The sequence below is a fragment of the Musca domestica genome, unplaced genomic scaffold (genome assembly GCF_030504385.1).
Source record: "Musca domestica strain aabys unplaced genomic scaffold, Musca_domestica.polishedcontigs.V.1.1 19, whole genome shotgun sequence".
In the NCBI taxonomy this organism is placed as follows: domain Eukaryota; kingdom Metazoa; phylum Arthropoda; class Insecta; order Diptera; family Muscidae; genus Musca; species Musca domestica.
In genome coordinates, this window is record NW_026712245.1 from 6,154,851 (window position 1) to 6,180,173 (window position 25,323).

Below are 25,323 nucleotides of genomic sequence, written 5' to 3' on the forward strand. Positions count from 1 at the left end.
ACGCCAGCAAATCGCCTGTGGGGAAGACACTTGAGGTATTACTTCTCCCCAGCATAAGAGTGTGTTTCCCAGTAGCTGATCATCAACACCGATTCCGGAAACTATAGATTTACATGCCATTTCAGCAGAGGAATGAATAAACCAGTGCATCCCTTCGGCCAAGTTTGAAACATTGGATCGTAAACTACATATGTTGACGCCAGCAGTTCGTGGAACTCATAAAAAAGATGTCGAATATCCGTTGAGTGAAACAGGAAGTTCTACGAATTGGAGATAAGATAAGAAGTAGGAACAAGGCTCTCAAGTCTCTGGACGACAACACTTTGGGAGTTATTGACCTCTTACAACGTGATAGGCCGGTCTGTGGTAAACTATGTGGCTCCGGCGTGGTCCGCCAAAGTAAGGGCTGCGACTATCCTAGGAATAGCAACATGAAAAATAGAGTGGATAGGCAACCTCCGCCCAGGAGCCCAGGAAAGTAAGGAAGGCCTTCATATTCTAGAGAGAGAAAGGCACAAAGAGAGAGCCTCTAGATCAGCATGCCTGAAGCGATTCGAAATATTGAACTTAGAAGAAAAATTAGAAGGTATACATGGGGGCTGAGATGAAAAAACAGCAACCAATTTAAGCCTGCTGTCATTTCTAAGCCACTCGTCCAACAGTTGTTAAAATTATTCCAGTGACAGCTCATTTTATTGTTTACAAGCATACGAAAGCATTTTGGTGAGAATTTTCCAGAAAAAAAGTTATTCGTGATGGAATTCAAGCGTGATAGTGTGATTTCTTTATATTTGGCTGGAAAACCACAAGTGGCTATCGTTAGAGAACTCCAGCATTTAAATGTGAATAAATCTTTTGTGTCTCGTACAATCGCTGTTGCGCCCGACGTCAAGGAAGTGGACGGAAGAAAACAGCAACATTAGCAGAAATGGTTCGAAAAGTAAATAAGCGACTTCATCGAAATCCGCGTCGCGGTGGACGAAAAATGGCTCGTGAGATGAACATATCGCAATGTTCCATTCCATTTGGCAAATATTGAAAAATGAGCTCGGGATGAAGCCAAGAAGAAAAAGTGCAAGAACTTACACCACAAAAGAAAGAAAATAGACTCAAAAGACCTAAAGAGTTGCTTCGCTTGGCCGAAAGTGATGAACTGCCGAATTTGGTTTTCTCCGTCTCCGATGAGAAAACATTCGTTGTCCAGTAGTTTGTAAACAAACAAAACGATCGTGTTTACTTGCCAAAGAGGTCAGCTGAAAATGTGCACCTTCGCTTGGCCACCAGAACTCAAGCACCGGCCATGGTGATGGTGTGGGCCGCCATAACAGCCGAAAGTCGCTCTCCGCTCGTATTAATCGACCGTGGCATGTGAATGAATGCCGGATATTATCTCAAAAATATTCTGGAGGGAGTATTAAAGCCTTGGGCACTCAAAGATTTTTGACGCAGACCTTGGACATTCCAACACCACGCGCCACCCAAGAATGGTTGCAAAATGAGGTTCCTCGCTTCATTTCCAGCGCACAATGGCCACCAAAATCTCCGGATACCAATCCGTAGGATTATTGTGTCTCGAATATTTTGGAAAGCAAGGTTGCCACTAAAAAATACCAAAATGTCGATCACCTCAAGCAAGCGCTTCGCCGGGAATGGGACAAAATAGCGCAGAACAAAATGCGGGCAGCGACGGTTTCATTGGCCGTTTGAAGGCCATAATTCATGCTAAAGGTGACCAATTCGAAGAAATCTAAAGTTATTCTAAAATTTCAAGCTATTTCCGACATTTTTTTCCTTTCATTCCATAGAATTTAAAAAAAAAATGTAAGACCTGTATAGGTCTTGATTTGTATTAGGGTTTTGTATAATTTGATGCAAATTCATTTATTTAAAATTTTAAATAATTGTTACAATTTTTGTAGATCACCAAAAATCCAAACTATTCCCCACCCGAAAACAACCGATCACGAACCCAAAAATCATCCAATGATTGATTGTTTGATGCTACATAACAAAAAAAAAAAAAAAACATAAACAATTGAGAGATCATGACTCCAATTGGTAAACCAGGCGTGGTGTCTGTCTGTCTAACGGCAGTTTTGTTTGTAAATATTTTGGAAAACGAAACAATTAACCCATCCCTCCATTGCGGGGAGACATGATATGAATATAACCTCTGCAAAATAATTGTTAAAAATTTCCAGCCATTGATGATCGAGACCACAAAAACATCGATTTATGCGTTTTTTTGGCCCAACACACAAAACAATTTCCTATGCGGAAGACAATGGCGGTGCGGTGGCATGACAAAAAAAGTCTCCAACAAGCGTGTAAATAACGAAACTTTCGCCATCATTACATAGAAGCGTTAACACGCCAGATATTACCCCCCGAAACACCAAAACAAAACAGACGCCTTCTTTTTTTCCAATCGTCGGATGGATGAGTGGCTGGCTGGCCCTCTTGAGTGAACCACGCATTCAAATGTGTGGGCGAGAGAGGGGATCTTTTGCGTTTGGTGTTAAACCAAAAAATGACACACATTTTTCTCCTAAAAATTTCGGTTGGGTTGAAAGGGGAGGGAGTGTGTTTGCAAGTGTGTGGATGTTTGGACGCCTGACTGCCGTGGCGGCGACGACTAAGTAACGTTATTTGCCCAAAAAGTATTCAACAATTGGCACTTTGGGCCGATACGGTAGGTTGATACTGCGGTAGTTGTAATCTACATACATACCCCTGCATTCGTACATACATTTGTATATTCCGTCGATTATTATTGTCTAAGGTCAAGACGTAAATTTTATAGGAAATTTATTTTGTTGCCGCTTTTTGGTTTTGTTAAATTTAAATGTAGCCGAAGCAGAAGACAAAGAAGCAATGAATGCGGATGTGACATCCATACCAAAAAGGAATACAACTGCAGGTTACCAGCGAATTATGGTTTGTCATTTTTTTTTGTGGATAGAGGAAGATGATTTGGTTATTTGAAAAATGCAGATTCATATTTACAAATAACTACACCAAGTGTTTCCTTAATCTGGTCTTTGGAAGAAAAGGGCAATCTATTCTCTCTCGATACTCGAAGAGTATGAGTTTTTCAAAAATATTACTCTGTACTCTTGGTGTATACTCTATAAGTAAAATCGATTGGAAAACCATAGTTTTTTATGTAGTACCAAACCGGTTAATGTACTCGGTAAGAGCAGAATCTGCTCTACGACGTGCTAATTTTACTCCCACTCGAAAAAGAGCAAGACATAATCGCTCATATTCGAGTAAGATAAAAAATAGAGTATACTCTTTTTATACCCTCCACCATAGTATGGAGGGTATATTAAGTTTGTCATCTCGTTTGTAACACCTCGAAATATACATTTTAGACCCCACAAAGTATATATATTCTTGATCAGCATAAAATTCTATGTCGATTTAGCGATGTCCGCCCGTCTATACGTCTGTGGAAATCACTCTAGCTTCCGAACGAATTGAAGTAGATTGATAACATTTTACTCAAATGTATATTATGTCTGCAGGACTTCGACAGGGCCAAATTTTTAATATCCTCCACAATTTTAAAGGAACTTCAAAAAAAAAAAAAATACATAGAATACCTCTCAAATGATAACCCTCTCTAATAATATCCCTTATGGGGGGGCGATACGAAGACGTCTTCCTTTATAAGTAATTTTTTTGTCATAGGCTGCCCGGCTATCCGTCTGTCCGTCTGTGGAAATCACTGTAGCTTCCGAACGAATTTAAGTAGATTAATAAAAATTTACTCAAATGTATATTATGTCTGCAGGACTTTTGGTATTGAAAATGGGCCATGTTGGCCCAAGTTTTGGTATAGTCACCATATAACGGTACCTCCCGATATTCGGGATTTTGATGATTTTTGTGACAATATTCGTCGGAATTGTTTCAAATTTGGTATTTGAACATTGAAATGAATACTACAGCCTATGACAGAAAATTGTCAATGCAGGTCCGTATAGCCCCCATATAACGGTACCTCCCGATATTCGGTATTTTGATGATTATAGCTACATTATTTACCGATTTTTTTTGTTAAGTTTCGCCTTTAAATATTGCAATGGCTTATGACAAAAGTTACCTGTGCAGGTCCATGTCGTCGTATAGACCCTAATGTAACAGCTACATTCGGCATTTTTAAGATTTTAACAGAATTTTTAACGGATTTTATTTTTATTTTTGAGAATTGTCAAATTCGTTCAAAATGGTGGAGGGTAACAAATCCGATGAACAATATATATGGGAGCCATGGCTATATCCGAGCCGATTTCCACCAAATTTTATACACTTATTTTCAGGTTCTATTTGGTTATATTTGCCAAATTCATTCAATTTGGCTTAATATTACACGTTTGGTGCACAATAAAAGATAAATCGGAGGAAGATATATGTGGGAGCTTTATCTAAATTTTGACCGATTATTTACAAAAAATCAAAACGGTTCGTCCTTGGCCTAAAAAAAAATTGGTGCAAAATATTATCTCCATCGGGCAATAAATGCGACATGTTTACAAAAATGCATGGACAGACGGACGGACATGCATAAATCGACTCAGAATGTGATTCTATGCAGATCAACAAAAGGAACTATGGGTCTAACTCGATTCCTGCTCTATGTTACAAGCAAATGCACATAGACATAATACCCTGACCACAGTGTGGTGTAGGATATAAAAAATCGAGGATGTGCTACGTGCCCCATTACGACAGCAACCGAACAGAAATAGTCAAATTTAATCTAAACACGCCCTTTCGTAGTTTGTGCGGCCTATATTTGTTATTTGGACGAGACATTTTCTTAAAGTATCAAGTTGACGTTAAGGAAACGTTGAGATAATAAAAATCCCTAAAAAGTTATCTTTCACAGTGTGAACAAATATTCCGCTGATGATGAAGTTCCATAAATGTATTTTGCTTTAGTAAATATTCCATCCAATGGACGTATGAGTAAATCGGTAAGTACGTGAAACCTCTTCATTACGATTTGTTTACTTATTTCTTCCCTTCGCGTATTTGTTCATGAATTTTTATTGTCAATGGTTTGTGGTGGTCACGTTTTCGTTTTCAATCATTTGATGGTAGTAAATATTTTGGTTTACTTTGTGTATGTGTGTATGACATAAATTATATTACATAATGTACATACCTACAAATGTTTATTTATTTCGTTTATACATTTTTGGGGCGTTTGAAGAAGGAAGGCATGCATTAATTCCATTAAACGCTACACTTCCCTATTGTAAAGCAAACATATTTGAAGTAGGACAACAATTATTGGACTTTGAACATTGCAAAAAATATGAAAAGATATGCGAGATGTGTCATATTTATAAGATCGATAAGATACCTTCTATTTATGGGGGATTTAGAAAACTCATAAAGGAAATTAATCCGGTAATAATCTCCAATGTAAACTTATCACTATATACAATTGGAGAGGTCTCCTATGTATACGGGGTCGCCGGAGGTGTTCAATTTGAAGAAGAGGCCTGTGAGTGGGATTTCTACAGATGGATGGAGACATGGTCCAACAGAACGAAAACGGGAGACATAAGAAGTTGTCCAGCAAAACTCATGGCCCAAAACTATTTTTTGGTCTGATCGTATTCTATGTTTTAAATTTTTTTTTAATAAATTAAAATTTTATAAAAATTTTATATTTTAACCACCGGAATTTATATAATCGACTTATATAACAAATGTTGCATTACATTCGAAAATCTGCTTACTTTCTATGCAATCTTCAAAGGAATATTCCAGAGCCATCGTATTGAGAGCTATCATCAGCTTGTATTACAACTTGTTTTGGGCTGTTGCCATAACGAAAGAGGCGACAATATTTGCGTAAGAAAAAAACTGAAAGTATTTGAATTATTGACTGGATGTATTATTTATTACAACCACTGGATTTTCACTTTTCGACACTTTGCAGGTTTTTTTCCTTTTAGGAGGCTACCACCGAGGAAGAGAGAGAGAGAGAGCAGGAGATGAAGACATAACAAGATTGTCATCAGTTACAGATGCTGATAAAACCAGCTTACTGATCATTCAAGTAATGAGGATGATGATGTTCGAATAAAGGAGTTGTTACGATTATCTTAAAATCACACATGTTTGTTGGCTTATTTAAAAATCAGAATAGAGCTCGTAATATTAAAGCTAGATTATTGAAATGTTGCGCAGGCATTTATATTACACCTGAGAGATTCGGTATTGAAAACGAAAATATATTGGCCCACTTTTTTGTATAGCCACCATATAACAATATTTTCCGGTTTTTCGGTACTTTAAGGGGGTATCGGCCAATTTTCAATCAAAACAGTTTAATTCCTCTCAAAAAAAAAAAAAATAAATAAATATTAGGGGGTCAACTTTTTCGTAAAGCAACCATATGCCGGTGTATGCTGTTTTTCTGTATTTTGAAGGTTTTGATTTCGATTTCTAAACAATTGAGATGCGATTCGGGAACCTTGGTGGGTATATGATCTCCTATGAAGACTTTCAACCGGACCTGAAATTCAGGGACATAAGCAGAAGGCGGGTTGGCATTCCTGTGTACGCCTTATAATGATTTAAGTTGGAGCCAACACCTAAACCACATATATGGGGGGAGGTACCAGAAGAAATAATCCGATATCTACCCTCTTTATAACAGATTTCGTGTTGATAGAAATATTGAAATATGTGTCAAGACTGAATGAAATCGAATGTTAATTGTGCGTTCATGGACATTCAAAATATTGGCCCTTTGTGGGGCAGGTACCAAAAGGAGTGGACCGATATATCCCATCTTCACACCAGACCTTGGTTAATAAAAATATTGTGATGTGGGTAATTTGAAGAGAAACGGATGCTTATTTTGGGATTTTATAATCGTTTTGCTTATTCAAAACTTCGACCCTTTGTGGGGGAGGTACCAAAAGGAATGGTCCGATTTCTCTCAGATCTTGTGTTCATATAAATATTCAGATGTACCAAGTCTGAATGGAATCGGATGTTAGTTTTGCGTTTCATGATCTTCATGGATATTCAAGATTTTGAACCTTTGTGAGGAAGGCAGTAGAAGGGGTGGTCCGATATAATCCATCTTCACACCATACCTTGGGTTAATAAAAATAATGGGATGTGGGTAATTTGAAGATCATCGAACTCTTACATCACATTTTATATAAGTGATATATTTATTAAATATGTTGACCCTTTGTGGGGAAGGTACCGATATTGTCCATTTTCGCATCTGGCCTAGCCTGATGTAAATATTGGGATTTGCAAATTTTAAACAATATCGGATGATCCTTTCTTGTTCTACATGGTCAACTATTTTCTGTTAATATGATGACCTTTTGAGAGGAAGGTACAAGATGGAGTGGATCTGTGTTGCCCATTTCCGAACTCGAATTAATTTGGACAATAATATTACCATCTACCATGTTTGGATCAAATCGGATACTCTCTTCAAGAGTTAACCTGCGCAGACAGACAGGAAGACGGACTGACACTCATTAGATCGACTACAAATGTCCTGAAACGGATTTTGCCCAAAGAGACGTCATTTTGGTTAGGTACGTTTTGGTCGTATCAAATGATATATACTCTCTGTAGCAATATGGCTGAGGGTATAAAAATCGTTTAGGTCGTATCAAATTTAGGTAGGAAGGTCCCTCTTAGGAGTTTTAAATTCGACCCACCCATGTCCTACTGTAAAATTGTATTGTATTTATTGTCTGATCCAGATTAAATTTTGCACAAATCATTTGTTTTGCCCAAGGACGAGCCCTAGAAATAGCTCCCATATATATCTTCGTCCGATTTGCCTTTTATTGTGCACCAAACGTATAATACCAGCTCGAGTAGTATGGAATTTTGCACATACAACCAAATTAGGCCTGAAAATATGTATGCCAAATTTGATTAAAATCGGTTCAGATATAGCCATAGCTCCCATATATATTGTTCATCCGATTTGTTATTTTTGCCCTCCGCAGCCGTAATATGCACTCTGTAACAACAATATTTGTTGGAAATATATCAAATGCAGCTCAGAATACCTTTGCTAAATTTTATTATATTATAGCTACCATATATACTGTTCATCCGATTTGTTATATTTGTTACCAGCCGTAATATGCTCTCCGTAACAATGATATTCAGGGAAATATATCAAATACAGCTCAGAAATATCTTTGCCAAATTTTATCGAGATCGGTTCAGATTTGGATATAGCTCCCTTTATATATCTTTATCCGATTTCAAATTAATTGTGCACCAAATGGGCAATACAATTCCGAATTTAAAAAATACAAATGCTTCGGCATATTTAGTCCATTGAACTTTAAATTATAATTATAATCATAGCGTGTATGATTGAATTCTCCCATAAAAACTTTCAATTCTTATGTGGAGCTCTACTAAATTAGCAAAGTGGCGTAGGGTATCATAAAGTCGGCCCCGCATGACTTTAGGACTTTCTTTATTGGTTTATACTTGTGGACTTCCCTATCTAGAAAATGTAGATTTTTTATGGGACTCCCAGGACCTATGATGAACTCTACTAACAAATATAATGACATTTTAAAACGCATTTTTTTCTTAAATTCACCCTCCCACCAAAAGAGACTTTAGATTTTCGTGTCCAAAAAATTATAAAATTTCAGTAATTGTTTTTTTTTTTAATGAGTGAACACACCTATTACACTGTCTGCAAATTACACAAAATGTTTCATTTAAAAAGGAAAAGTTTTCACTTAATCACCACTTTTATCTGCTACTCGGCAACTTAGATAGTGAACGTGACAGACAATGTTGTCTGTTGTTGTTGTTGACTTGGCCTTCATTTGTGATAGCAACCGTTGTTGGTGTTGTTTTTTCTCTTTGGCTGGCAAACACAAAACCAGGAGTTGTTTTCTTGTCTCGTTTACTTAGAAAAGAAAATTATGCATTTATGGACATTTCATTTACTTTGCTGGCTGGCTGGCTGTCCGCTTGTTGGCCAGACATTTGCCTGTGCCAGCATCTCTTCCTCCGCCGACCCCCACCCTCCGGGTTGGTAGTAATGACAACAAAAAGTCATTATTTTCATTGCGACTATCTTTTGGCATGGACCACAAAAAGAGAAGTAAAAGCAGCACACCTTTTATGCTGGTCGGTCAATTTTCCGTTTGATGATACACTTGGCGGTCTGGTGATGATGTTGAGCGACGATGGTGGCTCATGATTTGCCTCCGTGTAATGAGTAATCACAGAGGGGCATATAACCACTATTAAATTTTTGTTTTTTATTTTGCCTGGTAGCCGGGCTTTCGGTTTCGGTTACTGGGTTAGATTCCACTGCACTGAGGCTCATTATGGTAGTTTCATATTTGTTTTGCTGCAAAAAGCCCCTCCCACTCCCAGCCAGTCAGTCAGCTCATTACCTGCCATTAATGGTTAAAATATCCATCTCTTTGTGAAATATGATCGTCTTCAATTTGTTTAGTTTGGCGTTTTGGTTTTTTCCTATATCCGCCTTTGGCCATAAATGAGCGAATGAATGGCTCGAGGGGCATGGGGGGTTCTGTTGCAATGATCTCTCCAAGATTTTGTAAAATAAAGTACTCCAAAGATAATGGAGTAAATATGTGATATGCTTCGGAATATTCATCTAGCTATGCAATAGTTAATAAGGCATTACGAATGGTCGAGCTTGAGTGGTTTTTGGGATGGATTCAGATCATGAAATCGCTTTTTACGCAATATTTGTATGGTTTACATATTATTTGTAATAATACCTCTAAATTGACGATAAGTTTGCGATGGTTGTGGAATCCAACCCTGTATTTTACATTTTAAGAATTTTCGAGTTTATAAACTATCAGTCGGTTCGTCGGCAAGTATTTACAAATATTAACATATCGCTCGCATGATTTGTTCTATACCTTGGGATTTTTTTTATTTTAAAAGTTTTGGTCCCGATTATCGGGTTCTCAGAGCAAAGTTTAACTCCTCGCACTTTTTGGTTTAATTTTTGGTGTAGCCTCCAGATTTTTGAAATTATTCAAGTTTCGGTCCCTTATCTTCAACCATATCAGCTGTATTTTGAAATTTTCTGTTCTCAGTGGGAATTTGAACTCCTGGCATTTTTCGTCCCAACGGAAGGATAGGTAAACTCCTCTCAACAATTTCCAACAATAGTATAGCCTACATTCCAAGAAATTTCCAAATTTTAGGGAAAATTAGTATTAACCAATTTCGACATAAATGAAATCTTCACATGGCGATGGATATTAAACTATCGGTTCGGCAGAATTTAACTTCATTTATGTTCTATGAAAATTTTAGATTTTTTTTTGTGCGAATCACAAGAAGTTGTGGCCTGATATGAAGCTCTGAGTTAGACATACGAGGTGTACTGCTTGTTCCAAATCGGATATTCTTTTCGATTTCTTCTATATATTTATTATTATACCTTCAGCCATATGGCTAGAGAGGCTATATATCATTTGATACGGCCAAAACGTGCCTCATCGAAAAAACGGTTTTAGACCCTACGTCTCTTTGGACCAAATCCGTTTCAGGCTTTTTAGAGTCGATCTAGAGATGTCCGTCCGTCCGTCTGTCTGTCTGTCTGGCTGGTGGACACAATAACTCTCGAAGGGAGTATTCGATTTGATCCAAACTCGGTACATCGTTATATTATTGTCAAACTTAGTTCGATTTCGGAGAAGGGAAATATCAATACACTCCTTCTGGTACCTCCCTCACAAAAGGTCAACATTTTCAAAAAAAAAAAAAAAAAAATAATAATAATTTACTGCACAGTTAGAGAAAGGATAATCCAATTCTGCACCAATTTGGCAAATCGTAATATTTGCATCAGTGCTAGGTCAGGTGCGAAAATGGACAATATCGGTCCACTCCATCCAGTATCTCCCCCACAAAAGGTAAAGATTTTGAATAATATAACTCTTATAAAATGTGTTGTAAAAATCCGATTGTCTTAAAATTTTACACATCCCGATAATTTTATCAACTCCAGATCTTGTTACCACTTCTTCTAGTGCCTCCTCCACAAAGGTCAAAATTTTGAATATTCATAAAGCTCCGATACTATTCAGACTTGGTACATCTCAATATTTCCATCAACACAAGATCTGTTATAAAGATGATAGAGATCGAACCATTCCTTCTGGTACCCTTCCCCCACATAGGGTCAAAGTTGTGAATAACCAAAATGATCATAAATTTCGAAATAAGCATCCGGTTCTCTAAAAATTTCGCACATCCGAATATTTCTGTTAACACAGGATCTGGTGTTAAGATGAAATATATCGGTCTTCTCCTTATGCTACCTCCCCCACAATGGGCCAATATTTTGAAAAAGTATGACTCTCATAAAATGCAAAATAAGCATTCGATTCATTTCGACCCATAGTTCCTTTTGATGATCTGCATAGAATCACTTTCTGAGCTGATTTATGCATGTCAGTCCGTCCGTCTGTCCATGTATTCTTGTGAACAAAATGCAGGTCGCATTTATTATCTGATTGAGATGAAATTTTCCAAACAAAATTTGTTTGGCCCAAGGACGAACCCTATTGAAATTGGAGATAATCGGTCAAAATTTAGATATAGCTCCCATATATATCTTCGTCCGATTTGCCTTTTATTGTGCACCAAACGTGTAATATCAGCCCAAATGGTATGGAATTTTGCACATACAACCAGATTGGGCCTGAAAATAAGTATGCCAAATTTAATCGAAATCGGTTCAGATATAGCTATAGCTCCCATATATAAATTGTTCAGCCGATTTGTTATTTTTGTCCTCCGCAGCCGTAATATGCACTCTGTAACAACAATATTTGGAGAAATATATCAAATGTAGCACAGAAATACATTTGCTAAACTTTATCGAGATCGGTTCAGATTTAGATATATCTCTCATATATAACTTCGTCCGATTTACCTTTTATTGTGCACCAAACGTCTAATATTTGCCCAAATGGGATGGAATTTGGCACATACGACCGAATTGAGTCTAGAAGGTAGTATGTCAAATTTGAAAATCGGTTCAGATATAGCTATAGCTCCCATATATATTGTTCATCCGATTTGTTATATTTGTTACCCACAGCCGTAATATGCACTCCGTAACAACGACATTCAGGGAAATATATGAAATACAGCTCAGAAATATCTTTGCCAAATTTTATGAAGATCGGTTCAGATTTGTATATAGCTCCCATATATATCAAATGGGCAATACAAGTCCGAATTTAAGAGATACAAATGCTTCGGCATATTTAGTCTTTTGAACTTTAACTTATAATTATAATCATAGCGCGTATGATTGAATTCTCCCATAAAAACTTTTAATTGTTATGTGGAGCTTAACTAAATTAGCAAAGTGGTGTAGGGTATCATAAAATCGGCGCCCACCGGCTTTAGGACTTTCTTTACTGGTTTAATTTGTTATTTGAAATTTTAGATCTTCCGTGGGAAGTGCAAGAAATTGTGGCCTAATATCGTCCACCTAGAAAACTGTTCGATTCCTCCTATATATTTATTTTTTTCTTCCAATTATCCATTTTGGGTCTGGGCACCAGAAGGAATGTACAAATAAATTTAAATCACCCAGGATGTGCTACTCATGGAAATATTTTATAAAAATTATAATTATTTAAAATGTTAACCCTTTTTGGTTAGATACTAAAATAAGTATGCGAACATTGGGTTTTCGATATCGAGTCCACGTTTCTTACTGGTTTTTACGTCTAGATGCCATCAATATTTTGACCTTAGTAGTATTATGGCTAATAGTCAATGTGAGGAAGAGTAGAAGGGTCTTCTATTGGACCTTAGCTATATTTTTGCAATACTCCTCCTGTTATAAAGATAAACCAGGAATTCCATCAGTTATCAATCTAAAATGTTTCAAATATTTCACGAAATTTCTCTTCCTCTTTCCTAAATGTCATAACATTCATAAAATTTAAATTCCATAAAAGAGAAAACCCTTGCAAGGAAACAAAAACAATTCCAACAATCAAAAAAAAAAAAAAACCCAAACCCTTCAAACCAAAAATGAAAGAAACATTTCATTCAAATCCCACTCAAGATCTTCAAAAGTAACCAAACATTCCAATGATGAAATCGCAAGTTGTTTAACCGGCCGATGATTGTCGATGATGAGGTTGTTGTTATTTATCTCTTCTCGTTTTGCGGTAACTTTTCCTTGACAACATTCACCTGCAAATCAGTCGTGTAACCATTGGCGAAAAAATACAATGCAACTCCAATGGTGATTGATCCTCGAAGACAAGAGGAATTTTTTTTTTGGGCGGGAAAAAATGTGTCCATCCATCCAACCATCCACCACCAACATCAATCCATTCATCTATCTCCTCAGACAACAATTCAATTGTCTGTTGCTGTTTTCTCAATTTCTTCGTTTACGTTCAACATAAAAATTACGTTCAAACCATAAATCGGAAAAAACCAAAACAAACGAAAGCCTCTGTGTTTGTGCAAAAAAAAAAAAACTTTTACTTATATCGGCTTGTAAAGATTTGCCCATCCCGCCTCCTCCTCTTCCTCTTGTGCATCTCACTGTTATACGATAATAATAAAAGTAAACGAACGTGTTTTAGGCTCAAGCCCACAAACCACAGCCAACAGGTTGTAGTTAGCCGCAAACAAGTCAACAACAACAAGAAAAACTATCACAACAACCACAAAACCTGTTGCTCCTCCGCCAGATCTTCATTTATTGGCAAATTAGCACTTTCCAGTTGAAAACATGATCAGCATTGGTGATGACGAAGAAATTGTGAAGAAATGTTCAGTTATTTTTACAGGCAGGGGATGTTGCTGCAACATGTTGCTCACATAGTCCATCAAATGTTGCAGCAACATTATAGCATTTGCATTTTATATGCGAATTGGGTTTTCGATATTGAAAAAATAATAATAAAATTTTCAGAACTAAAAAAACACATAAAGAAACATTTTGGATTACAACTTCAGAAAAGCATAAAGTTGGTTCGATTTATCAACTATTGGTACTGAAAAGTCCAAGAGTCGTGAAAGATCCACTTGTAGTAAAAATATTAAATTCTGTTATTCGTATCGTATTATTTTCTCATTTTATTCGTCCGGAATGCTCCTTGTCGCAGTAGGGGTTTTAAGACCATATCTAAAAATAAAAATAAAAAATCCATTTCGAGTATATCTAGTCATGGCCGTCTGGCCGGCTGGTTGGTACGGGAGTACCCGATTTGGTCCAAACTTATAATATCGTAATATTTTTGCTAGTCGTCAAACGAGTTTAAAGATGAGCAATAAAGCTCAACATTTAAAAAAAAAGTATAAATTTGGCACACCGTAATACATAGATAAGACAATGGTCTGGTGCAAAAAGGACTCCATTTAGTCCATTCATTTTTGTAACGACCATTTTTTAAAATAATAGCTGTCTTCAGCTTTGAAAATCTATGTCAGATTTTCTTCAAATCTTTTTGGCAGAGGTATTTTTGTACTTGATGCGTTTCAAGACATTTGGAGCCGATGCAGCAGCGATGTTTGCCCGTCTGTCTGGCAAGTGCAAGTTTCCGATTTGGTCCAAACTTTTTACATCGTATTATTACTATAAAACTTAGATCGAGTTCGGAGATGGACAATATTGGTCAACTCCTTTAGTTACCTCCCCCACAAAAGGTTAAAACTTTTAACGAAAAAAATAATCCTCATAAAAATAACTAATATTTGAGTCTGTGCCAGGTCAGGACAATCGTCCTATACCTTTTAGTGCGTTCCTCACAAAGGATTAACATTTTAAATAATCGTAGCTCTTATACATAAGAGTCCGATATTGTAACCAATTTTGGATCGGGTGTGGATATGGTAGTCAACATTTAGAATAATGTTAACCCTTATAACAAGCGAAACAAGTCAGAATCATTCTTGAAATTTCATGTGTCTCAATATTTTTAGTAACCCCAGATTTTATGTCCATATGGGATATATGGGTACGCTTTACCCTCACAAAGGGTGACATTTTGGAGAAAAGGAAAAAAAGTGTATATATAGGGTAAGATGAAAAAAAAAAAACTGCATCCAACTTCAGACTGCTGTCATTTCTAAGCCATTTGTCCGTCAGCTGTTAAATTTATTCCAGTGAAAGTTCATTATATTGTTTTGAAGCGTACAAAAGCATTTTGGTGAGAATTTTCCAGAAAAAAGTTATTCGTGATGGAATTCAACCTAAAGGTAAAAATGTTTATCCATCAGTGCCGTTAGTCTGACTCTACTAGCGACAACAAAGGCTGTCAGTCCAGTAATAGAAGCTGTAAGCTCCGAACATTTAATACTTTCGACCGTTAAAAATTCTGTTAAAATCTTAAAAATACCATATGTAGCTGTTATATTAGGGTCTATACGACGACGTTGGACCTGCATAGGTAACATTTGTCACAAGTCATTACCAATGCGAAACTTTAAAAATCGGTAATAGTGTAGATAAAATCATCAAAATACCGAATAATGAGAGGTAGAGAAGAGAATTTTTTGTCTTAGGCCGTAGTCTTCGTTACGAACTTCAAATACCAAATTTGAAACAATTCTGGTGAATTATGTCGCTAAAGTCATCAAAATGCCGAATATCGGCAGGTACCGTTATATGGGGGCTATACCAAAACGTGGACCTACATGACCCATTTTCAATACAATAAAAAGTCCTGCAGACATAACAAACATTTGAGTCAAATTTTATCAATCTACTTCAATTCGTTCGGAAGCTAGAGTGATTTCCACAGACGGGCAGACGGGCCTGTTCAAGAATATATTACTTTGTGGGGTCTAAAATGTGTATTTCGAAGTGTTACAAACGGAATGACAAACTTAATATACCCTCCATACTATGGTGGAGGGTATACAAAGATATGTAAATATCACTCTCTTTCACAAAGGGTGTCACATCTAAAAAAAAGGATCTCAGAATCGAAAATCGATTATATAAGTTCGATTTTATAGTTTTCAAAATAAACAAAAGACGAGTTCGGCTTCTAAATTTTTTATTACGAAAATTTTATGTATGAAACCATTACAAGACCGGTAGATGATTTCAATTATTTCCACAATATTTTATGAACCTCCAGCCACCTCTATGAACCTCACAACGATGTCCCAAGTGTTTGTTTGCAAATTAATTCTTTTTTTTTCCATGAAGATCATAAGAATTTCCAATTAAATTCTGGGTGGCATGATCAATGAGCTCAGCAGCAGCATTATCTGCTGTCATTTCATGGCAATTATTTCCCCCATCAAAATTGCAGTCGTTGCATTCCAGGTGCAGCTTCAAGAATAGCAATAATAAAAATCCTTCATTTCAAATTCAAATTAAAACTATATTTCAATTTCAAAGAATAAAAAAAATATTGATTTTTTTTATGAAAGTATTGGCTTGTCTGGTTGTCTTCTTTAGTGGCATTGTTGGTGTTTTATGATCAGCTGCCACCTCTGAAGACAAAAGTGAAGACACTAAACATTGCAATTACAGGCTGGCGGTGAAATCATTCAATAAGGAATTTTAGAAAAACACCAACAACAACGACAACATAACTCGCGCCAAATAGACACGTTTCTGTCATTGAGTTTCTGTTTCTGTTTCTGCCAATGACGACAAAATTCACTGAACGAACGAATGACTGACTGACTAACTGACTGACTAGATTATGACGGTATTGAGTTTCATTTTCTAAACCCCTGAATTGGTAGAGAGAAAGACCTGAAGACAGAAATCTTTGTTTTGTGCATTGCCATGGCTTGGTGTAGCTATAGCCATGGTTGATGGTTCGCATTTGACAGATCGATGGTTTGATGAGTGTCGTCATATCGTCAATTTTTCCTTAAGAAATAGAGAAAACGGATGCTTAAACGGAAAAAAGGCACATGAAAATCGCTTTGAATGCAAAAAAGATGGCAACAACAACAACAGCAGCAGCAGTGACGAACATGGACAAAACGGAACTAGTGGTTGGTAGATTGGAATGCCATTATGATTCTTCTTTTGGTTGGCAAATTGCATTGCACATTTTGAGAATGACAAACGTGAGATCTCATTTTTGCAAAAGCCCACGAAATGAACATAAAATGCATTTTTGGGATTTGGGAAATATCAGGCCTCGAAAGTAACAATTTTGAAATTCATTTGGTTTAATTGGGAGGATGTTAATCAAGAGTGGCAAGCAATTCCTATTATTCTGAACCTAACTGCCTAAAAGTAAAGATGTATAGGTCATGTGTAGATCAAGTATTTGGTGGGTAGGGATCTTTTTGAAAATGGCGATGTATTTAAAGCATCGAGTTACACATTGTAGTTTAAGCTTGGCATCCGTTCGCCCAAAATTTTTGAAATTATTACTAAGAATTTTAAATTTAGTCTACATTTTGACATACCTGCCACATGGTGTGGCAGCTAAATGAAAACTAATGTTATACGATTACAATGTAACGACAACGAATTTGGTTCTGAATTTGTGTGAATCAGAAGAATTTAAAACTTTAATTAGCAACACCGCACCGTTGGCGTGAGCTTAGATAAATAAATACCTCCAAAATCAGATTTCGAGAAAAACATAGTTTTCTATTGAATTTTGATCCTCTGATTTATAAAGGTTATTAAACAAAAAGTAATGACATAGACAGTTATTTGCAAAGAGGTCACGAGATATCAATGCCAAAATTTATAAATAAATAAATATGATATAAATATTGCGATACATGTAATAATTTGTGCGATACATTTGATAATTTTTAGAAAATGTTAAAATGAGAGTGAGGTGCCAGATATAGTCGAACAAAATATTCCATTTTCAAACTTCTTCTGATTCAGATAAAAATATTGGATGGGCAAAATGACAAAAAAATCGATCCAATTTTGCGGGAAATCATAAATTCCATATTCATCTCAGGTTTCTGGTTGAGAGAAAGATATGCGTTTTATGAGCTTCATAGATATTCAAAATGTTAACCTGTTGTGGGGGAGGTATCCCATCTTCACACCAGACCTTGGGTTAATAAAAATATTGTGATGGGTGTAATTTGAAGACAATCGAGATCGAAGAGATCGTTTTGGTTATTCAAATTTGGAACTTTTTTTTGGGGAGGTACCAGAGGGAATGGTCCGATCTCTACCATGTTTATGAGAGATCTTGTGTTGATGGAAATATTGAGATGTGCCAAGTCTGAATGGAATCGAAAGTGAATTTCGCGTTTTATGAGCTTCATGAATATTCAAAGTTTTGACCCTTTGTGGGAGAGGTACCAGAAGGAGTGGTCCGATCTCTACCATCTTCAAGGTTAAATGGAATCGGATGAGCTGCTTGGAAATTGAAAAATTTGACACTTTGTGGGGAAAGTACCAGAAGGAGTGGATCGATACATTCCAACTTCACAGCAGAAGAAATAGTGGAATGTATGAAATATGAAGAGAATCGGATACTTATTTCGAATTTTATCATCGTTTTGTTTATTTAAAATCTGGGACTTTTTTTAGGGTGGTACCAGAGGGAATGTTCCGATATATTTCATCTTCAAGGCAGATCTTTTGATAATAGAAATAATGGGATGTGTGAAATATGGAGAGAACCGGATGCTTATTTTAGATTTTATGATATTTTTTGTTTTTCAAAATTTTGACCCTTTTTGGGAAAGGTACCAGAAGGAGTGGGCCGATACATTCCATCTTCACAGCATATCTTGTGCTAGTAGAAATACTGGAATGTATGAAGAGAATCGGAGACTTATTTCGAATTTTATGATCGTTTTGTTTATTTAAAATTTGGAACATTGTTTTTGGGAGGTACCAGAAGGAATGGTCCGATCTCTACCATGTTCATAAGAGATCTTGTGTTGATGGAAATATTGAGATACTTGGCACATCTAATTGCATCGGATGTCAATTTCATGTTTAATAAGCTTCGCGAATATTCAAAATTTTGACCCTTTGTGGGGGACGTAACAGAAGGAGTGGACCGATATATTCCATCTTCACAGCAGATCTTGTATTAATAGAAATATTGTCATGTGTGTTATTTTATAACAATTGTAGTTGTTTAGTGTTGTGGACCGATATTGTCGATTTTCCCACCTGACCTAGCAGAGACGCAAATATAAGGATTTACAAAGTTGAAGCAAAATCCGATAGTCCTTTCTCTTTAGTTTCTTTGAAAATATTGACATTTTGTGGGGGAGGTACCAGAAGGAGTGGACCGATATTGCCCATCTCCTAACTCAATCTTAGTTTGACAATAATATTACAATGTACCAAGTTTGGGTCAAATCGAATGCTCCCCTAAGGGCCTTCTAGGGACAGAATACCTCCTAAGGTACTTTTCCTCCTCGTAGAGGTCTCCTATGGACGAAATACCTCCAAAGGGTCGTCTATGGACATAAGGTCTCCGAAGGCTCTTCTATGGACCTATGAAAACCTCAAGATCTTCTAGAGGTCTTCTAGGGACAAATAATTTGTAAAGGTCTGATGTAGAAAGAAGACCTCCTAAGGGTCTTCTTAGAATAGAAAAAGTCTTAGGTATTTATACCCTACATCACAAGGTGGTCAGGGTATTATGTCTTTGTACATTTGTTTGTAACAGGCAAAAGGCAACGAGATAGACCCATAGTTCCTTTTGATGATCTGCATAGAATCACTTTCTGAGTTGATTTATGAATGTCAGCCCGTCTGTCAATGTATTCTTGTGAACAAAATGCAGGTCGCATTTATTATCCGATTGAGATGAAATTTTCCAAACAACATTTGTTTGGCCCTAGGACGAACCCTATTGAAATTGGAGATAATCGGTAAACATTTAAATGTAGCTCCCATATATATCTTCGTCCGATTTGCCTTTTATTGTGCACCAGACGTGTAATACCAGCCCGAATAGTATGGAATTTTGCACATACAACCAAATTAGGTCTGAAAATAAGTATGCCAAATTTGATCAAAATCGGTACAGATATAGCTATAGCTCCCATATATATTGTTCATCCGATTTGTTATTTTTGTCCTCCGCATATATTGGGGAAATATATCAAATGCAGCTCAAAAATACCTTTGCTAAATTTTATCGAGATCGGTTCAGATTCTCCTATATATAACTTCGTCCGATTTACCTTTTATTGTACACCAGATGTCTAATATTTGCCCAAATGAGATGGAATTTGGCACATATGACCGAATTGAGTCTAGATGGTAGTATGCCAAATTTAGTGAAGATCGGTTCAGATATAGCTATAGCTCCCATATATATTGTTCATCCGATTTGTTATTTTTGTCCTCCGCATATATTGGGGAAATATATCAAATACAGCTCAGAAATATCTTTGCCAAATTTTATCGAGATCGGTTCAGATTTGGATATAGCTCCCATATATATCTCTATCTGATTTCAAAGTAATTTTGCACCAAATGGGCAATACAAGTCCGAATTTACAAGATATAAATGCTTCGGCATATTTAATCCTTTGAATTTTAAATTATAAATATAATTATAATTAAAATAATAATAATTATAATTATAGCGTGTATGATTGAATTCTCCCATAAAAACTTTTAATTGTTATGTGGAGCTCTACTAAATTAGCAAAGTGGTGTAGGGTATCATAAAATCGGCCCCGCCCGACTTTAGGACTTTCTTTACTGTTTTTTTTTTTTGTAGATTTTGACGTTTAATCAACGAATAGTTTAGTTGTTAATCTCAAGCAATTTGAACTTTATTTTCCTTTTACCTGACAAAAAAAATATAATATTTTTCGAACTCAGAGTATCTTCTTTTTGCAGCAAACACCAGTCCGCCAAACAATAAATAACAATACAATGAACCTCTCTGAACTAAATTCAGTTGGTGTGTTTGAATATTCTAAGGGTTTTTTGTTTGTTTTGAAAACGTATTCTGGTAGCATCGGTAATTTGAAATGGAAATTTATGCAGTAGCGGAAAACGTGAGTCGTGAAAAAAACGTGAACGACTTTCAAACAAAACAGAAACTGAAAACCAACAAAAAAAATATATGATTGCACAAAACTATTTAACAACACTGATGGAATGATGACAGCAACGATGGATCCCTTTAATTAAAACAAAAAAACAATTCTGTTCTCTTAATTAGGATAATTAAGGCGAAGGTGGCCAACGATCTTTATGAGTTACATGGACGACATAGAATTTTGTTCACAATTCTTCTTCTCCACAAAACAGAGGATTTCAGTTTCATAATTTTCACAAGTCAATTTATTTCGTTTTGTAGTTTTTTCTCTTAGTTTTTTTCTTTGTTTTTGTAATTTTCATTTCATTATTTTAACACTTACACTATTCAAAATTTATTTTTTTCGCAACACTTAAAAACAATACGTTTTGGCGACTTGAGATTAATGCTTCTCGATTGCACTGGGTGGCAGCTGAATCCAATGCTGGCTGAATGCACAAAATTCAAAACGGCTCAAAATTCCAAAATTTGTCCGTACGCAACGATATACTTTAACCAACTGATCGTGGAGACGATCTTACCACGGCTTATAATAGCTTGTCCCCAAAAAAAAGCAGAAACACACAGCGCCAAGCATAGAAACACAGAAACTGTGAAAAATGCGCTAAACTCGACGACATAGACAGGCAGCCACACAGTGCGACACACAGTCACAGCCGTACATCAGGTAAGTACAGCAACAAAAAGCCCCATCAGTAACAGCAACAACAACAACAAGTACTACACAGAAATAAATGACTGAAAATTGTAATCACTATTTTTGCCAGTATGTACAGCAACAGCAACAAAACCAACAAGAAGCAGAAGCATTAAAATAACAACAACAACAACAATACACACATACATATGCATACATGCGCAATTGGTGGTATAGCTGGTACTCAGTCAATGGATGGATCTTCAGTCACAGCCATGCCCCCATACTCCAACCACCAACCAACCAACCAGCCATCCATCTGTCCACCCGACCACCAAGCCATGGCTTAGAGCAAATATTGCTTTATTGCCAGGCCAAATGTAAGTAACTTGGTTAGTTGGGTGATTGTCTCCGGCCCGTTTTGTCAGTTTGGAGTTTTGTCGTATTGGTCTTCCAGTTCCCAAAACAGAAAGAAGACAAGAATTGCCAAAGGGGAACAGGGTCAGATGGGCAAAGGCCAAAGGTATGGTTGGCAAGATTTTCTATGGACGAAAGTCTTCCTTAAAGTCTTCTATGGACAAACGCCCCGCAAGGGGCTTTCATGAATAGAAGACCTCCTAAAGGTCTTCTAATGACAGATAAAGTTTTAGTGTACCTCCAGGGAAAAAGGGGACTCCCTATGGACTGACGATGTTATAAAGTTCTTCTTCATTGGTTTCTATGGATCTTTCCTAGGGGGTTATTTAGGCAGAACACCCCTAGGGGCAGATTACCTCCTAGAAGTCTTCTAGGAACAAAAGATACCCGGATGGTCTTCTGTGGACAGAATACATCCGAAGCTTCTTCCAAGAACAGAGAAAGTCTTAAAGGTCTACTATGGACTGAAGGACTTCTAGAGGTATTCTAGGGATAGAGGAGTTCTATGGACCCTTCTAAGGGTTTTCTATGAAGAGATGACCCCAAGGATCTTCTATAGAAAGCATACCGCCAATAGATTTTCTTGGTACAGAAGACCTCCAAGAGGTCCTCTATGGTCTGAAGATCTATTAGTGGTCTTCTAAAGATATAAGGATTCCCGAGGGTCTTTTACCCACAGAAGCCCTCAGGAGAGAAGAAGAGGAGTCTTCTAGGTACAGAAGATCTCCTAGAGGTCTTCCATGGACAGAAGACCTCCTTAGAGTCCTCTATGCACAGATGACATCCCAAGGGTCTTCTATGACAGAAGATTTCTTCAGGGTCTTCTGTGGACAATAGTCCTTCTAAAGATTTTCTATGGAGAGACGATCTCTTAGGGGTCTTCAATGGAAAGAAGACCTCGGAATGATCTTCTCTGTACAGAAAACTTTCTAGGGGTCTCCTACAGACAACTTATCCCAAAGGTCTTCTATGTACGGAAGACTTCCTAGAAGTAATTTACAAACAGAAGGCCTCCTACGGGTCTTTGATGGACAAAATATCTCCTAAAGGTCTTTTGTGAACCTCTCTCCATGTGGCTTCCTCTGGGCAGAAGGCTTCATAGGGGGCTTTTTGGGACCTGAGACTTTTTAAAGTCTATGTACGAGACTTGGCAGACTTCTGCGCAAAGGGGAGCCTGAGGAGGTCTTCTGTCGCCTTAGGAAGTCTTATATTCATAGAAGGTCTTTAGGAGACCTCAGGGACGTCTTCTGCCCATAGAATACCCTTAGGAGGCCTTTTCCAGAGGAGTCCTCTCGGAGGTCTTCTGATCCCATACAAGATGCTGGAGGTCTGAAGATTTTCCAGGAGTCTGAAAATCTTCCAGGGTCTGACGATCTTTCAGGAGTCTTCTATGAACAGATGACTTTCTATAGGTCTTTAACGAACAGAAACCCTCCTATGGATATTCTATGAACAGAAGACCTCTTAAGGTCAGAAGAGCCCTTAAAAGTCTTCTATGGGACTAGTAGACCTCCCAGAGGACTCCTATAGAAAGAAGACCTCCTAAGGGTCTTATATGGATAGAAGACATCCTAAGGGTGTTCTATGTACAGAAGATCCCTTGAGGGTTTTCTAAGGACAAGAAGAACTCCTTAGGGTCTTTTTTTGACTGGAGACTCTTGTAGAGTCTTCTATGGATAGAAAACCTTCTAAAGGTCTGGACGAAAAATCTCTAATTTGTCTTCTATGGACAGAAGAACCTTTATAGTTCTTCTATGAGCCTAGAAGACCTCCTAATGGTGTATATGGACAAAAGACCTTGTAAAGGTCTGCTATTGATAGAAGACCTTCTTAAAGGTCTTCAATGGACAGATGACCTTCTAAAGATCTTTTATCCTCCTCCGAATCTTCTATGGGTAGAAGGCCACATAGAGGTCTTTTGTGGATAAAAGACCTTCTAGGAGTTTCCATGAACTGAAGACCCCCTCAAGGGATCTTCTATGGCAAAGACATCTTCTGCTCTTCTATGAGCAAAAGACCTCCTAGAGGTCCTTTATGGAAAAAATACCTCCTAGGGGGTCTTCTATGGATAGATGATCTCTTAAGGGTCTTCTTTGAGGATAGAAAATATCTTGGACGACTTCGACAACTAGAACTCATTTTATCGACCTGTCTAATTGTAGACTTTTCATCGTCCATTATTTTTCTGCAGTCTTTCGGACCTTGAAGACCTTCTCGGAGATTTCTGAGGATCTTTTCGCCTCTTATGAGGCCCCATAACTACCAGCTGCCTTCATAAATCCTCTCCTGCTTCCAGAAGCAACAGTATTCTAACAAACGATAATGCAAGTGATTCGTTTCAACTTGGCTTACATATTTCTATGTGGCTGGATTTCTTAGCCGCTGATGAAGATTTGCGGGTAAATAACAAATTGAGCCGACGACAAAACGTCAGACAGACGGACAACTTGAGTGTCATACCAAATGACACAAAAACAGACGGCACATATGATTCACTTCTGTGTGACAGAGAGAGAGAGAGAGAGAGAGAGAGAGAGAGAGAGAGAGACAAATGAAACGGAGTTCAAAAACAAAACAATTCGGTTGCCATATTAGACCGGAGTTAGATAGACATACAAGATATCTATTTAAATGAGAAAATTCGCAGATTCATACAGACACACACAAACACATACATATGTATTTTTGTGGTTGTGAATTCGACATACATCTGTAACTGGGCCCCCATATAACCACATCAAGCAGATATTAGCAAAAGAAAGAAACACTTGTTACAGCGAACATTGTTTGCAAAAAAGCAACGACAACCACAACGAAAGCAAAAACAATATCCAACCAAAAATTACTTTAGATTCTCGTCATACATCATTACCATCATTATTTTTGTTTTCTGTTTTTAAATTAAATTTGTTGTTGTAGTTTTTGTGGGTTTTGTTTGTTTTTATTTATTAGTTGTAATAGTTTTTTTTTGACGAAAAATTCTAGAATTTTCATGTTTTTTAAACAAATGTTTAACAATGTTTATAAACATGTTGCGTATTGGTCTGGCAACAAATCTGCTATGTTTACTGTTAATAGATATGGTTGACACTTTAAACATTAATCTGCATGCAATTTAAAGATTGAATCTGAGGCTATATCTAGTCTTTGAATTTGAAATTGAGATGAAAAAACTACAACCAACTTCTGACTGCTGTCATTTCTAAGCCACTCGTC

General features: G+C 36.9%; 1 protein-coding gene across 1 annotated transcript in view; it reads right to left on the bottom strand.

Annotated features, from left to right (window-relative positions):
* Window positions 1-21,569, bottom strand: part of LOC101890499 (uncharacterized) — a 37,462-nt gene extending 15,893 nt beyond the window's left edge. Inside the window, exon 1 of the mRNA XM_005186064.4 lies at window positions 21,376-21,569. The gene's annotated coding sequence lies outside the window, so the exon portion shown is untranslated. The remainder of the gene's footprint in view (window positions 1-21,375) is intronic.
* Window positions 21,570-25,323: the final 3,754 nt, after the last annotated feature.